This window comes from Tamandua tetradactyla, chromosome 17 (assembly GCF_023851605.1).
Source record: "Tamandua tetradactyla isolate mTamTet1 chromosome 17, mTamTet1.pri, whole genome shotgun sequence".
In the NCBI taxonomy this organism is placed as follows: domain Eukaryota; kingdom Metazoa; phylum Chordata; class Mammalia; order Pilosa; family Myrmecophagidae; genus Tamandua; species Tamandua tetradactyla.
The window spans coordinates 63105904-63123600 of record NC_135343.1 but is presented as its reverse complement, the minus strand read 5'-3'; the positions used below and the strand labels follow the sequence as shown (position 1 = coordinate 63123600).

General features: G+C 38.6%; 1 pseudogene across 1 annotated transcript in view; it reads right to left on the bottom strand.

Annotated features, from left to right (window-relative positions):
• Positions 1-16778, bottom strand: part of LOC143661179 (immunoglobulin kappa variable 3-15 pseudogene) — an 80782-nt pseudogene extending 64004 nt beyond the window's left edge. Inside the window, exon 1 of the transcript XR_013164424.1 lies at positions 16698-16778. The product of XR_013164424.1 is annotated as an immunoglobulin kappa variable 3-15 pseudogene (transcript). The remainder of the gene's footprint in view (positions 1-16697) is intronic.
• Between the last annotated feature and the right edge of the window lie 919 nt (positions 16779-17697).

The following is a 17697-nucleotide window of genomic DNA, read 5'->3' as shown; positions in this document are numbered from 1 at the left end:
GGCCCTTCTGCCTGCTGGAGAATGGGGAAGGTCGCCCCAGTATCCACAAGAAATTTTATAGGCTTTCCCCAATTTCTAAGGTGACCTTGGGCTCCTGGGGTCTCAACGGAATGAAATCCCAGCCCCATCAATTCACCTCTTCAACTAGAATGGGGGCCGGTTTCAGTCCTTTAAGTCCTCTTTTGGGCATTCATTTTTCCAATGTCCATTTTCTTTGCAGTAGGTGCATTGGTTTTCACCTAGGCCCAAACTTTTTCCTTGGTTTCCTTTTCTTTTTTCAATGGTTTTCCATTTACCTTTTTGTTTTTCCTGTTCAGCCATTGTAGATGTTAAAATTTTGGTTTTTTTTTGGATTGCGTGGTTCTGGGGTTATCTCTGTTATTAAAGTCTCTTGGGCAACATCTATCAGTTCAGACAGCACTTTATCTTTAAATCCTTCTAATTTATGTAATTTTTTTCTTATATCTATGGCTGACTGGATGACAAATGCTATATTTATGGCTCGCCTATTTTTGGGTGCCTCTGGATTTATAGGGGTGCACAAGTGGTATGCATCAAGGAGGCATTCAAGGAAAGTGGCTGGAGATTCGTTCAGCTTTTGTATGGTTTTATTTACCCAAGACAAGTTGGTCAGCTTCTTGACCGCTTCTCATATTACCCGCAGCAGAGTCTGGCAATACTGATCGAGAGCCTCCTTAGTCTATCAGTGTCGGGGTCCCATTGGGAATGGGTAGAGGGGAACACAGCCTCTAATCAGGTTGATTCAGAGGTTGGTTGTCCATCAGGTCCAAGAATTAACTTCCTCGCTTCTCATTTCTCAGAGTTGAAGAGGGCCTGGAGGAGCTGTTGGCAGTCATCCCAGGTGGGCTGGTGGGTAAAAAGAGAACCTCCAAGAGGGAGATGAGCACTTGGGGCTTTTCAGAAAAAGAGGGATTCTTGTTTTTCCAATTATATATGTTGCTAGAGGAAAAGGAGATATAGACCATGAAAGGTGGGTGTTAAAATTTCAATCCAAATTAGTATATAGGGGATTTGATCAAGGTGGCCTGGATGACCAAAAATAGTCCTTTGGACTTTATAAGCCACAGATAGATCTGTGGTTCCCTTATGAGGCCAACCTGCCTCAACTGTAAAATTGGAGCTCTGGAAGAATCTGGTGATTGTGAACCAGAAGAAGGGTGGTAAGCAGAGCCACTTCTGCTATGGGGGAGACTGAAGGTCACCTTACAGCTATCAGAGGGGGTGGTTGCCACCTCTTGGGTATTTCTCCCCTCTGATCTTAGAGGGGGCAGAGGGGCTGTTGGGTATGGGGGAGGGTCAATCAAGAGTGGATCCTCTGATGGCCCACTATAATTATATCTTCTATAAATAGAAGGTCTTCTATAAATAGAAGATTTCAACACACCAATTACAAGTAATTGATTGACTCAGTCATCAAAAATCTTGCTCCACAGAAAAGCCCAAGGCCAGATGGCTTCCCAGGGGAATTTTAATCAAACATTCCATAAAGAACTAATGCCAATCCTGCTCAAACTTTTCTGAAAAATTGAGGGAAAAGGAACTCTACCTAATTCATTTTAGGAAGCTAATATCAGTTTGATACCAAAACTGGGTTAAGATATTCTAAGAAAGGAAAACTACAGTCCAATCTCCCTAATGAACATAGATATGAAAATTCTCAATAAAATATTAGCAAATCGAATCCAACAGCACATTAAAAGAATGATACACTATGACCAAGTGGAGTTTACACCAGGAATGCAAGGATGTTTCAACACAAGAAAATCAATTAATGTAATACAGCACATTAGCAAATCAGAAGGGAAAAATCACATGAAAATCTCGATTGATGCTGAAAAAGCACTTGACAAAATTCAGCGTCTTTTTCTGATAAAACTACTCCAAAAGATAGGAATCAAAAGTAAGTACCTCAGTATCACAAAGGGAATATATGAAAAACTGATACCCAGCATGTACTCAGTGGAGCAAGATGGAAAGGTTTCCCCTAAGATCAGGTACAAGACAAGGATGGCCACTGTCACTACTATTATTCACCATAGTGCTAGAAGTTCTAGTTAGGGCACTCTGGCAGGACAAAGAAATAAGTGGCATCCAAATTGGAAAGGAAGAAGCAAAACTCTCATTTGCAGATGATATGATACTATTCTTGGAAGATCCTGAGAAATCTACAGCAAATTTACTTAAGGTAGTGGACAAATGCAGCAAGGTAGTGGGATATAAAATTAATGTGCAAAAATCAGTAACATTTCTATACACAAGAAATGACTTAGCTGAGGGGTCAGTTAAGGAAATAATTCCATTCAAAATAGCAACGAAAAGAATCAAATACTTAGGAATGTACTTAACTAGAGGCATAAAGGTCTTGTACATAGAAAACTAAATAACATTGCTAAAAGAAATGAAAGGAGATTTAAATAGGTGGAAAGACATCCCCTTCTCATGGATAGGAAGACTAAATATAGATGTCAATTCTCCCCAAATTGATCTACAGATTCAACACAGCAACAATCAAAATTCCAGTATCCTACTTTGAAGACTTGGGAAAGCTAACTACCAAATTTATCTGGAAGATAAAGAAAAGAAGCTATCATAAAAGCTATCATAGCTTTTGTGATAGCTAAAAGCATCATAAAAAGAAAAGAAAAGAATAGAAAACCCTAATAGCTAAAGCATCATAAAAAGGAGAATGTAGTGGGAGGATTAACACTCCCTGACTTTAAAAGCTAGTTTAAAGTCAAAGTGGTCAAAACAGCATGATCCTGGCACAAAGACAGAAGCGCTGACCAATGGAATAGAATCAAGAGTGCAGAAAGAGACCACCAAATCTAAGGTCAACTGATTTTTGACAAGGGCCCCAAATCCTCTGAAGTGGGACAAAATAGTCTTTTCAATAATTGGGAATGGAAGAACCAGATATCAATAGCCAAGAGAATGAAAGAGGACCTTTATCTTACACTTTACACAAAAATTAACTCAAAGTGGATCAAACACCAAATATAAGAACTAGCACTTTAAAGCTTCAAGAACAAAATTCAGGCAAACATCTTCAAGACCTAGTAACAGAAGTAGCTTCCTAAAGTTTACACCCAAAGCACAGCAACAAAAGAAAAAATAGATAAATGGGAACTCCTCAGAATCAAATGGTTCTGCACCTCAAAAGACTTTGTGCCAAAGATGAAGAAGCAGCCAACTCAATGGCAGAAAATATTTGGAAATCACATTTCAGACAAAGGTTTGATTTCCTGTATATACAAAGAAATGATACAACTCAATAACAAAACAACAAACAACCCAATTATGAAATGGGCTAAAGATATGAACAGGCATTTTTTCTGAAGAGCAAAGACAGATGGCTGAAAAACGCATGAAGAGATGCTCATTTTCATTGGCTATAAGGGAAACACAGATCAAGACCACAATGGGACACCACCTGACAGCTATAAGAATGGCTGCTATTAAACAAACAGGAAACTACAAATGTGGGAGAGGACGTGGACAAACTGGGACACTTATGCACCGCTAGTGGCAATGTATAATTGTGTAACCACTGTGGAAGACTGTTTTGGTGGTTCCTTAGGAAACTAAATGTAGAATTCTCCTTTGACTTCTTGATATATACCCAGAACAGCTGAAACAATGACACAAACAGACATTTGCACATCAATGTTCATAGCAGCATTATTCACAATCTCAGAAAGATGGAAACAAACCAAATACCCATCAACAGATGAGTGGAACAACAAAACGTGATATATACATATGATAGAATATTATGCAGCCGTAAGACAATGACATCGTGAAGCGCATGAAAAGATGGAGGAGTTTTGAGGACATGATGCGGAGTGAAACTAGCCAGACACAAAAGAATAGATACTGTATGATTCCACTTTTATAAACAGCATAAAGGTATAATCAGAGGCTTATAGTACAACATAAAGGAGACTTAGAGATACATAGAAGCTAGAGATGGGTGAACCATTATTTAATGAGATTGAACTCCAATGTAAGGGAATACGTAGGAGCGAAGGTGGTTCTCTAGTGGGTCTATAAGTGATATTACTATATTGAAGATAAACAAGATTGAGAGGGTTTGTGTAGACCAACATGACCCAATAATTTACACTAGAAATATGAATTTGTTCTTGCAAGAATTACTTCAAAGATATGATTCTTATATAAAGAGTGTTTAAGTCCAGGGTACAGGGGGAAAATTGCTGTTGGGTTGTATGAGCTAAGTTCAAAAGAGAACCATCAGCACTACCACAGCAGCAACATAGGTAAATAATGGGGAGAGGGACAAAATTAAGAAGAAGTTTAGATTTCCTATTTGGTGAGCATGCATTTATTGGTTTTCTGTCACTTGGAAACAACAGTATTATTTAAAATTGAGAATGTTGATGGGCTGTGGACTTTGGACCTTCTACATGATGCCCAATGGATGCAGGTGGCTGAAGGATGCACTGATGCAGAAATAGATTGGTAAATGATGGTGTGTACTTATGAACAAAGGTTGTGCTGCTACAAAAAGGAACAAAGTTGTGAGTCATGCAATGATATTTGGTGAGAGAAAATAAGACAGAAACAAAGGAATAACAATGGTATGGTCAACTTTAAAAAATACTTATAAGAAAACATGGGCCTAGACCGTAAGCTTTTAGAGCAGGCATATTGACTCTGGAGTGGTGATTGTTATTTCTGGACTTTGCGAGGCTGTTTTATAAATATAACCAATACTCAAAGATAAGAACAAAGCCCATCAGATTGGGGTTAAAGTAATTCAGAACATAGAGTTAGGGAAGCCAGTGTCTATATTTTAGAACCACACATACTCTTTGAGACCAATGGAAGAAAGGTTTATTTGATCTGGATCTGAAATTTTTGGTAGTGCATAATGTAATTAGACCTATTTGTTTAACTCATTTGGACAATTGAAACACAGGGAGCACAGAATAAGAAAAAGTTCCTTTAATCCTGTGTAGGTTAATGTAATGCCTGGAAACGTCCTCGAGTATACTAAGCAGATAGACAAAAAGTATTGGCAAAGTCCCCTGAGGGATGGGAGAAAGAATATGGGACTACTAAACCTTACCATCAGGGAATCCCCTGATACTGTGTCAAACTTTAGGGACACTCAAATAAATAGACGATGCCCCCGATCATAGAGCTTACTCTTGTGAAGCTTATGTAGGTAGCAGCGAAGCTTAGCCTACCTATAGGCATGCCCAAGAGCTATTTCTGGAGGACCTCTTTTGTTGTTCAGAAGTGGCCTCACTCTCTCTAAGCACAACACTGCAAGTGAAATCATTGACCTCCCCCTTATGTGGGACAAGACATTCAGGGTGAAAGTCTTCCTGGTGATGTGGGTGATGACTCCAAGGGAAGAATCCAGACCTGGCACCATGAGATCAACAATTCTATCCTGACCAAAAGTGGTAAAAGAAGTGTAATTATTAATGAAGTGCCAGTGTCAGAGAGAATTCAAATGGAGCCAAGAGGCTACTCTAAGGGTTGCTCTTACACAAGCTTCAGTTAGACCTTCCTCCCTATCATAACCAGCCAACCCCCAACCAGGACCATTCCAGCCAATCCTAAAGAACACCTAGTGCAATAGATAAGATTCCATGCACTAGAGTAACTTTCCAGAAACCTATAAGCTCCAGATGGGTCCCTGGTTCAGATAAGTCCTAAAACGTAGCCCAAACTCTCCAGAATATCAGATAGTTCCATCTCCCTACCCCATATTAGTGACAGACCCTTCCAATATGAAAAATTTTGAATTGTCATAGCCCAAACACCCCCCCAAAAAAGGTATGGAGAAATCAAAGTGATGGTAGAGTTACACATAGTAGATAGGATTTAACAAATGAATATGAATGTTGACTCCTTACATTGATATCTCTTTTAGGCTCCAGTATTTTAGAACAGCTAGAAGTAAAAACCTAAAGTTGTGAGTTATAACTCATGTCAAACTCTGAAATATGTTCTGCAATAATTGTGGTGTTGTGCTTTGAAATAGCTTTTTTGTATATATGTTTTTCACAAAATAAAGGAAGAAAGTTGATTGTGCTGATAAAAATTATTAAGCCTTCTCACCTCCTATATTCTGGAGTAGCTAGAAGGAAAAATATCAGAGAATCATATGGTAGCCCATGACAAACTCTGGGATGTGTCCTTCAGCCACATATGAAGTGTGCTTTGAAAACTATTGGTTTTTTCTTACTTTGCTTTGAGTATATGTTATACTATACAATAAAAAATGTAAAAATAAAACACTACCAATGAAAGCATGCATTACTATCAAAACTTTCCAGAGGATTTCCAAATGATCTTTAGGCTGATCAAAAATATCCAAGGTGGAATGCTGGGAAACAAAGATAAGCAGAAAGTGATGAATGTGGGTAATAAGAATGCATATTAATTACATAAACAGTAACACAGATATTTAATGAATGTAAATGAAAAGGGATGTGCTTAAAGTAATTGAAAAATTGTATAAGTCAATATGGAAAATAAACAGAATTTAAGTGATCTAAAGATATTTGTTTAGCCATGAGGATGTTTGAAGATTGCATTAGTTTGTGAATACTGCCAGAATGCAATATACCAGAAATAGAATGGATCTTAAAAAGGCAACTCATTAAGTTTTAAATTTACATTCTAAAGCTTTAAAAATATCTAAAGTGTCTATGGCCATACCACCCTGAATGCACGTGATCTCATCTGATCTTGGAAAAATATCCAAAGCCATCCTGACAAAGACACTCAAGAAAGGCTGGTGGGTCCAGCAGGCCTCTCTGTCAGGTGTGGCTGGAATCTGCTGACCCTTAATCTTCTCATTTCAAACAACTTCCCTGGAGGCATTTTCTTTCTGCATCTTGACACATCTCGGCTGCTGTTGACTCTGACAACTGTGTCAGCTGTGTCAACTCTGAAGCTTTTTTCAAAATGGTTCTCTCTTTAAGGACTCCTGTAAGAAACCCCATCTTGAATGAGGGGAGACACATCTCTGTGGAAAACATCTGTTCAAAATGCCCACCCACAACTGGATGAGTCATATCTCCATGGAAACAACTTCCTCAAAATATTCCACCAAGTAACATTGAATCGGGATTAAAGGATCATTTTTGTTGGGTACACGACACTTTCAAATAGGCACAAAGATTTTAATTAATTATAGACATGACTATTGTCATGTGTGCCATAATTTGTTGAATAAACATTAAAAGCAAGTTATATATAATGCACAAAAAATGAGGAATGATAAAAATTATGCAGTCAACACCAAAGCATGCTAGGAAATAATTAATATATTAGTAATTATCTTATATTTCAGATTCTCCAACTAAAATATCAAGTTTGTGACATTTATGAATCACATTCACCAAGAATCATGGTTGTTAAAAGAAGACACATCTAAAGTGTTATAAATTTATAGAAAGGTTGACAGTAAAAGAATGAAAATTATATATATATTTATAAAATTATAACATTAACCAAAAAAGGTCGTTTAAATAATATCCAATATTTATATGCTTTAAAGCAAATATCATTAGTAGGTAAAACACTTTCTTTTATGATGGCAGCAGTTTCAATTAACCCTGAAGATATAACAATATTGAATTTTACCCATCTAATAATCAAACCTCAAAAGATAGAGAGCAAAAAGTGAACAATTATAAGGAGAAAAGGCATAAATACAAAATGATAAGGAGGTATACTCGATCCCCAAAGGGATTCCTAATAAAAATAAGAAAATCTGAAGAACAAGCAGAAAAAAATTATGAAAATATTAACAGATTTACACATTCACTTCAAGCCACACATGGAAACACCTAAAAAAATTGCAAATAGGCAAAGACAATGTTCTAGTTTGCTACCTGCCAGAATACAATATACCAGGAATGGAATGGCTTTTAAAAAGGGGAATTTAATAAGTTGCTAGTTTACAGCTCAAAGGCTGAGATAACTTCCCAATTAATTAAAGCAAATCTACAGAAATGTCAAATCAAAGGCATCCATTGAAAGACACTTTGGTTCAAGAAGAACACTGAAGCTCAGGGTCGCTTTTGCCAATGAGAAGGCACATGGCAAAGCATGTGGTGAACACAGCATCATCTGCTACCTTTCTCTCCTGGCTTCCTCTCATGAAGCTCCCCAGGAAGCATTTTCCTTCTTCAATTCCAAAGGTCTCTGGTTGGTGGACTCTCTGCTTCTCATGGCTATATCGTTCTGCTCTCTTACAGTTTCTCTTTCTCCAAAATGTTTCCATTTTTATAGGATTCTGGTAAACTAATCAAGACCTATCCAAATGGGTGGAGACATGTCTCCACCTAACCCAGCTTAACAAGCACTCTTGATTAAATCACATCCCTAGGGAGATGCTCTAATTACAGTTTCAAACATACAATACTGAATAAGGATTAGAAGACATGGCTGCCTTTACAAAACAGGATTAGGATTAAAACATGGCTTTTCTAAGGTATATACATCCTTTCAAAACAGCACAGACTACAAGCAAACATGAGCACATTTCAAAACACTGAATGCTCTGAAAGTATATTCTCTGACCTGTAGGCAATTAAGCTAGAGATTAATAATATAATGTGATTATGAAATATCTCTCTATATATATGCAAAATAGTAATTTCGTGTCTATGTCCCAATTCTGAAAAGCACAAATAAGTTCCTCCCAGATAGAACGTTCCACAGATAGCAATAAAATCACACAAAATTCAAAATACTAGAAGCACTGGGTCTTGAACAAAACCAGACAGATTTTGGAAGAGTCACAGATGGGAAAAGGGAAACTTAATATAAAGAATTATTAAACTAGGAGAGAGAAGTAACTATGAGATGCAAAGAATGCCACATGGCACCCTAGGGTTGAAGGAACATCCTTGAGGGAAACACAGGGTAGTGAGGGTTCCTTCCCAAGCCTTGCTTCAGGCCTACTAGAAGAAGATATAGATTCAATCCCCTGAAGAAGTTTGCTGGATTGCACAGGCCAGAGCTGGTCTGCAGCCTCTGGGTAACAGGAAGGAACACCCCAGGCATGGGAGGGACACAGGAGAACCAGGGGTAGGAGCAGAGTGCAGGTGTGCAGAGGGAGTGGGGACACAGGTGCAGGCAACAGACCTAGAGCCCACAGTGGCCTCATAGAAGGGACCTTCAAGGCCATGGAATGTATACATGTGAAGAAAATTTTTGAAAAGAAAATTAATTTGGTATATTGTGGTGGATTCACACAATGAAATTCTATTCAGCAATGAAAGTGAATAAATTGCAGATGCATACAACAAAACAGATGTATAATTATCAAATGAAATATGCTAGCAACAAAATAATGTGTGCAAGATGATTCTATTTACATAAAGTTCCATAACAAGCAAAACTGTATGGTTTAGTGATGTCTATCTGGAATCTAAAAATGTGAATCAAGGAAGTGATTACTATGAGATTCAGAGAAATCAAGAAGGAAGGTTTATGGTCAATAAGGGAGGAGTGGATTTGAGTAGGATGCGGGGCATAAACATGCCAGGTCATGGTGAGATCTTGGTGACTGCTAGGTTGTTGTTAATCAAAAACATGCATGTGCGTGTGTTTTATGCAGTTTTCATTGCCACATTTTATAATAAAAATTTAAACATTGAATACATATTTATGATACATATAATTTCACAGATTTATTGTTACATATGAAGAATAATATCCTCAAATTACCCAGCACTGATCTGACACTGTATTTGGTCAATCAATACTTGCTGAGTATATTAATAAGTAAAAATAAACTGAATAGAGGAAAGCTTTAATTCTATCAATACGCCTGTTAGTTGATAGAACAGATATACCATGTTCTAATTTATTCATATTTACAGGTCAAACTTCTCTTCTGAACTTTAACATTCTTGAACATCTCTATGGCACTTCTAACTCAGTATCTCTGGAACCTATGTCATGATCTTTACACCTCCACACAAGCCAACCCCACCCGATTCCACCCACGGGAAGGAAAAGCACACCTCCTGTTGCCTAAGCCAGAATCAGTGGAGTCATCCTTGACCTCGCCCTCATATCCAACTCCTTCAATTTTACAATTACATATTCCCCAATGCATCCACTTCTTCCTGTCTCCACTGCCATGGCTTTAGACCAAGCCACCAACATCTCTCTCCTGCATTTCTGAAATAGCTTCCTAACTAGACTTCGTACACCTATTTTTGCCTTTTTAAAGAAAACATTTAACTCCACTAAAACTAGAGTGTTTTTAAAAAGGCGAATTGGCCAGGCTATCTGTCTACTTAAACACCTACCAAATCTTTCCACTATGTTTAAGGAATGGCACACACACAAACATAGAAGGTACTCCCTGTTGGTCTCATACATACATCCTACAAAACATTTGTGTTTTCTTTAGTCAACGTTTATTACCTCTTCAAACTTAATTATGAGAGACAGACTCATGTCTTTAATTGGTTATTCCCATTATTTCAAAGCAAATAACAAGAAGTTTACTTGGCATATAGTAGATTCTCAATTTGAATTCATTTAATAATGCAAAATGAAAAGAGGAATCAATGAAGAAAAGCAAATCCGTTCACAAATATGACACTAAAATAGAATAATGAACTGTTGAATGTAATATGTAAAATATTCTAGGTTTAAGGGAAGTGTAACGACTTTGGTATGAAATAAATACCCTGTGGAAAGAAAATTGATGGATATCTAGTACTGCCAAATATGAATGCTGTTTGGTTGTTATGAAGACCGTTTTCCATCTCTTGATCAAGTCGCCAACCTTACTCATTCATGGCCTTTTCCCACTGACTCCCTCTTCCTCACCAACTTGAAACCAGGTGTGGGAAAAGAAGCACTTGAACTGCAGGGAAAAGGAAGGAAAATATGGCACATTCAGACCCTAACTATTCTAAATACCATGAATGGCCCATCATGTTTCCTCCATGAGAGACTCCTGACTTGAGACCAGGCTCCTTATCTTCCCCCTCTTATCTCTCTGCCCTTGCAAGCTCCAGGCAGCCACATGACCTCAAAGGAATATATTCCCAGCCAAGTGGTCATAAAGGAAAACTCAGTAGATCCCTCCTCCACTTCTAAGGAACCAAAATATCCAAAGAGCAACCTCAGTAAATCCCTCTCTTATCCTAGTGACCAACCAGTAAGAACATAGTCCTTTTCCTCCAAAGTACTCACAACCCTTAAATCTTACTGCCCTTTGTTTAAACAGAGGTGAATACTATTCCCCATCCCCTGCTATAAACAGTCCTGGATAAAGTCATCTGGCCTGTTTAACATTGTTTGGTGCAGTTTTTATTCTTTGCCACTGGTCAAGGATTTGGATGCAAACAACAGAAATGAGTTGGGTCCCCTCAAAGCTAAAACTGAAATTGCAGACTGAATATGCATAGTTTACAGATTTGAGGAGGAGTTTAGGAACATGGTGGAGTAAGTGTATTGGGATGTGGGTGGCATAGATGGAGTCCAACACATCACAGAAATGGGTTAATATGATTCCACTGCCAGCACAGATGGACAGTATATAATCCTGATGGCCCATTCTCAGTGGACACCAGTCATGCAACGTTGTATAGTGGAAGTCTCTACTTTTGCCCTCATGGGATTGAATTCTGTCTGTAAACATTTAGATGTCATGGTATATTATATCCAAGGCAAAAGGACCATCTTCTTTCATCATCAAATCTAATTAAGAAATCACAGTTTGTAATATTTTTAACCCAATCATGTGGTTTCAACTTCCTCCTCCCCTTTCTTTTTTTAACAGGAACATCTCCCAGCCAGCACCTTGCATCAACCTTGATGATCTGAACCTCATGAATGGAGCCTTTTCTGGGGGTTGGAGAACATCAGCCAGAAGAGAGACTGTAAGGTGGTTTCACAAGCCCAGAGCCTCTGGGTTCTAGTGTTCTGTATTCCAGTTAAAAACATTCACAAGCTTAGAGATATGGTTTTCCTGTAAAGTCAACTTTCTTTTCAGATAGATCCACTGTGTTAAAATGGAATATAAAATTAATGATAAACCAGCAGATGCCTATCCACCTATCACAGTTGCAAATTATTACAGCATTATTTTTCATTCTGTCCCTGAGTGGCACAGCATCTCTGCATTAGTCCCTTCTCATTTCCTCAACAACACTGATATTGGACAAATCATATCTTCTTATTGCACTCCCCAAGGCCCTCTGTGGTTGAATAATTGCAATAATGTTCCAAATATTTCATGCCTCCCTGGATCCATGGTCTATTTTCTTGTATGCTGTATGGTGGGGGTCACATATCATTATTTTCCCTTGTGAATATGCTGTTATTGCAGCACTATTGTGGATTTGTTGTTTGTTTATTTTGTTTGCATCCTTGCTTGTTTTGGGGGGAATTGTATGGGCCAGAAATCAACCTCAGTTCTCCCACATGGCAGGCAAGAATTCTACTACTAAACCAACCTTGCACCTCTCCCATCCTGTCTTTTGAAATGTGACTCTGCACCTTCCCCCATAAAGAAGTAGGGCGGACTTCCGGAGAAGATGGCGGCTTAGTAAGACGCACGGGTCTTAGTTCCTCCTCCAGAAAAGCAACTAAAGAAACAGAAACAATCTGAAACAGTTCCCGGAGTCATGACAGAGACCAAAAAGACAGCGTACCCCATTCTGGAACAGCTGAACGGGCAGGGAATATCTGCTGCGGTGAGATACCCGAGGGGCGCGCGTTTTCCCGGCCGTGGCGGCTGGCGACTGGGGTCCCCTCCACGCACGTGGCTCCTTGGTCTGACTGGGAACGTTGGATAGCGGGGCCCTCCCGTCACACTTGGCGTTTCAGGCCAGCTGGGCAATTAGGACCAGCACTCTCCCAAGCCGCGGCGGCCAGCGACCCCCGCCTCCACGCGCGGTTTCCCGGGCCGACTGCCGTGCAGACAGACGAGTGCCACAAGCGCCACCTACTGGGCAGGAAAAGAAAAACAGAGCCCAGAGATTTCACAGAAAAAGCTTTCAACCAGCTGGGTCCCACACCCAGGGAAATCTGATCAAATGCCCAGACACCAGCAGAAAATAATGGATGACGCTCGGAAAATTGAACATATGGCCCAGTCAAAGGAACAAACCAATAGTTCAAATGAGATACAGGAGCTGAGACAACTAATGCTGAATATACGAACAGAAATGGAAAAACTCTTCAAAAACCAAATCAATAAATTGAGGGAGGACATGAAGAAGACATGGGCTGAACAAAAAGAAGAAATAGAAAATCTGAAAAAACAAATCACAGAACTTATGGGAGTGAAGGACAAAGAAGAAAAAATGGAAAAAACAATGGATACCTACAATGGTAGATCTAAAGAGACAGAAGCTACAATTAGTGAACTGGAGGATGGAACATCTGAATTCCAAAAAGAAACAGAAACTATAGGGAAAAGAATGGAAAAACTTGAACAGGGGATCAGGGAACTGAATGACAATATGAAGCGCACAAATATACATGTTGTGGGTGTCCCAGAAGGAGAAGAGAAGGGAAAAGGAGGAGAAAAACTAATGGAAGAAATTATCACTGAAAATTTCCCAACTCTTATGAAAGACCTAAATTTGCAGATCCAAGAAGTGCAGCGCACCCCAAAGAGAATAGACCCAAATAGGCGTTCTCCAAGACACTTACTAGTTAGAATGTCAGAGGTCAAAGAGAAAGAGAGGATCTTGAAAGCAGCAAGAGAAAAACAATCTGTCACATACAAGGGAAACCCAATAAGACTATGTGTAGATTTCTCAGCAGAAACCATGGAAGCTAGAAGACAGTGGGATGATATATTTAAATTACTAAAAGAGAAAAACTGCCAACCAAGACTCCTATATCCAGCAAAATTGTCCTTCAAAAATGAGGGAGAAAATAAAACATTTATAGACAAAAAGTCACTGAGAGAATTTGTGACCAAGAGACCAGCTCTGCAAGAAATACTAAAGGGGCACTAGAGTCAGATATGAAAAGACAGAAGAGAGAGGTATGGAGTAAAGCATAGAAAGAAGGAAAATCAGATATGATATATATAATACAAAAGCCAAAATGGTAGAGGAAAATATTATCCAAACAGTAATAATACTAACAGTTAATGGACTGAATTTCCCAATCAAAAGACATAGAATGGCAGAATGGATTACGACCCAGCAATACCACTGCTAGGTATCTACTCAAAGGACTTAAGGGCAAAGACACAGACGGACATTTGCACACCAGTGTTTATAGCAGCATTATCTACAATTGCAAAGAGATGGAAACAGCCAAAATGTTCATCAACAGACGAGTGGCTAAACAAACTGTGGCGTATACCTACGATGGAATATTATGCAGCTTTAAGACAGACTAAACTTATGAAGCATGTAATAACATGGATGGACCTAGAGAACATTATGCTGAGTGAGTCTAGCCCAAAACTAAAGGACAAATACTGTAAGGTCCCACTGATGTGAACCGACATTCGAGAATCAGCTTGGAATATATCATTGGTAACAGAGACCAGCAGGAGTTAGAAACAGGGTAAGATAATGGGTAATTGGAGCTGAAGGGATACAGACTGTGCAACAGGACTAGATACAAAAACTCAAAAATGGACAGCACAATAATACCTAAGTGTAATGTAACTAGGTTGGAACACTGAATGAAGCTGCACCTGAAATATGGTTTTTTGTTTGTTTGTTTGTATGTTTGTATCTTTTGTTTTTGTTTTTTTTCTTTTTCCTTTATATATATATATATATATTATTAGTATTATTATTTTAATTCTCTTCTCTATATTAACATTCTATATCTTTTTCTGCTGTTTTGCTAGTTCTTTTCCTAAATCGATGCAAATGTACTAAGAATTGATGATCATACATCTATGTGATGATACTAAGAATTACTGAGTGCATTTGTAGAATGGAATGATTTCTAAATGTTGTGTTAATTTCTTTTCTTTTTTTGATTAATAAAAAAATTTAAAAAAAAAAAAAAAAAGAAGTAGGGCAACCTGCATTCTCCTTTAATACAATCTGGGCCTGTGAATTACATTGGTCAAGAGAATAGAGTCTAGGTTTCAATTAACCTTTTAAGCTTTTACATTTCCTGTTGTAAACCTGCCAAGAGCCATCAGAATCAGCTGGATTTATTCTGACAAATGATGAGAGACATGTGGCCCAGTCAAACCAAAAGCAAGCCAATGGCCAAAAACAGACATGTGAAAGACAAGAAACATGTGTGTGCCTTCCCAGGCCTGGGAGGTCCAACAAGGCCTGGTAGCTAACTTGACACACAGGGCAAACCCAGCCAAGATGAGTCAACTTTGTCAATATCAACAGAACTAACCAATCAAAAAGCACCTTTGAAAACACTTTTTATTTTAAGCACTGAAATTTGGGGTGGTCTATGACATACCAATAGCTGATATATCATCCTCTGTTAAATAGCCACACACTTTTACTACAGCAAAACATTTCCCCTCACCTTTAGTTTTCTTCATATCAAAATGACATAGGAAACATTATACTTATGTGTGAGATTATTTTCTTTCTCAACAGCTAGAATAAAAGGTGTGATCTTTGCATCTGACACATAGTAAGCAATCAATAAGTGTTTCCTAAGGCTTGGATTCTTTAATATCAACGAACACAGGAAATGGTTATGTAAGTGTGTTTGGTTTACACTGCTCTGGCTTCCTCAGGCAGTTACAGAAACTGAATGTCCTAAACCCATGTGTTTCAGAAATGTGTGCAGAAATAATATGTCACTTGAAGTTTTTCAGTTTATACAGCTGAAATAAATGTGTTAATCAAATATTTTCCAAAGTACTCCACTTAAAGCACATATAAAAGCCATGGTTTTAGTCCATCACAAATCATGGGAAAAGAGTGACCGAGTTAAAGAAGTACAGAATTGTCATTGAAGCAATGAGTAGAACTGAAAGGGAAGGGGTGAAGGAAATGGGCAGTTAGAAAGGAGGTAGAGTATAACTACTTCAGTAACAATAGCAAGGAAGACTTGAAGGAAAGACAGAGTCCATTGAAGGAAAAAGCAAGTCAGAAAATCTAACTACTAAGTAGGAAGTTTCAATATGAAGAGGTGGGAGGAGGAGGAGCAGCTGCTGCTGCAGGACTCAGTGCCCCACAACTGGGAGAGGATGTTTCTGTTCAAGGCTGAAGCACTGTGGGAGGATAGCTTATGGTACTGACAGTAATAAGTGGCCACATCTTCAGCCTGGGCTCTGCTGATGCTGAGAGAGAAATCTGTCCCAGACCCACTGCTGCTGAATCAGTTGGTGACCCCAGATCCCCGGGTGGATGCAGAGGAGATGAGCAGTTTGGGAGCCTGTCCTGGTTTCTATTGGTACCAGGCTAAGCAGCTGCTAATACTGTGGCTGGCCTTGGAGCTCATGGTGACAGTCTCCCCTGGAGTCAAAGCCAGAGAGCCAGGAGACTGGGTCATCATGATGTCCACACTGGCACCTGCAGTCAGAAAAGAACAAGATCATACAATAAATCACAAATATATAAAATGTATGTTTATATGCAGGTTTCCTCATTTATCATATATAATCAGATCTGTTTGCGATGGAACAGTCTGTACACTCTGCATGTGAAAACCATCTCTCCAGCTTTATAAAGACATTACTTTTCTGAAGCTCTCACCTGAGACCCAGAGCCCCAGGAGGATGAGGAGTTGGGACTGTGACAGCATCTTGCTCACTGTCTGGTGCACTCAGGCCCCATCTCCAGGGAATCCCCACTAATAGAGTTTGTGCAGCAGCCAAGTCCCCAGGAGTCTATGCAAATCAGCACAGGATATAAAGGGAAACACACTGTGCAGTCAGCTGTGAACACAGATACTGTAAGGAAGGGGACAAAATAACATTACCACAGGAAATGTGAGTATAGTTCTGAAAATGTCCCAGAAATCAACTGAACGCTACAATTTTCAACAAACTTTAGCAAAATTATGAAATTTAAAATATTTTTTATCTACTTTATGCTTCAAACTACTTGCAATCACTTTGTGTTACTTAAATTAATTTTGTAATAGAATATATGTGTCAGTCAGTGTAAAGTAGCTGAACTTAATTGAACTTTTAAAATACGGTGCCATGAACTATGTGGAATATATTCATATCATGGGATAGAATGAAGATGTAGTGCACAAATTATGCATCTATCTCAGCTTATACTGAATTTTAAATATGTATTCAAAGCTTCTCTTTGACATCTCAAAGTCACTTCAATATGTCCAAAACCAGACCTCTGATTCTGCTCTCAACCCAAATGTCTCTGAAAATGAGTCACCAGATACTTACAAGTTACCCTTGGCACTGCCCATTAGGTCCACAAGTTTCTCAAATCATAAGAGATTCACAGCCTAAGGGGCAAACACCCCACCTAGTGGTAATAGGTAAAATAGCTCCAGCTCCCAAAATCTCAGAACAGGTTCCTTATTTACTCATATCAAAAAAAAATTAAATTAAATTAAAAATTTACAGAATTATACAATAATAATATGAGCTTTTCTAGGCCTAAGACATTAGATTAAGAATAAATGAAACAGAACTCCTGAGCTCTTAACCTTTCATTTATCTAGGAGAAACAGACAATAAACAAAGGACATTTCTGCAGCCTCTCCCATCCTGTTTCTCTGAGA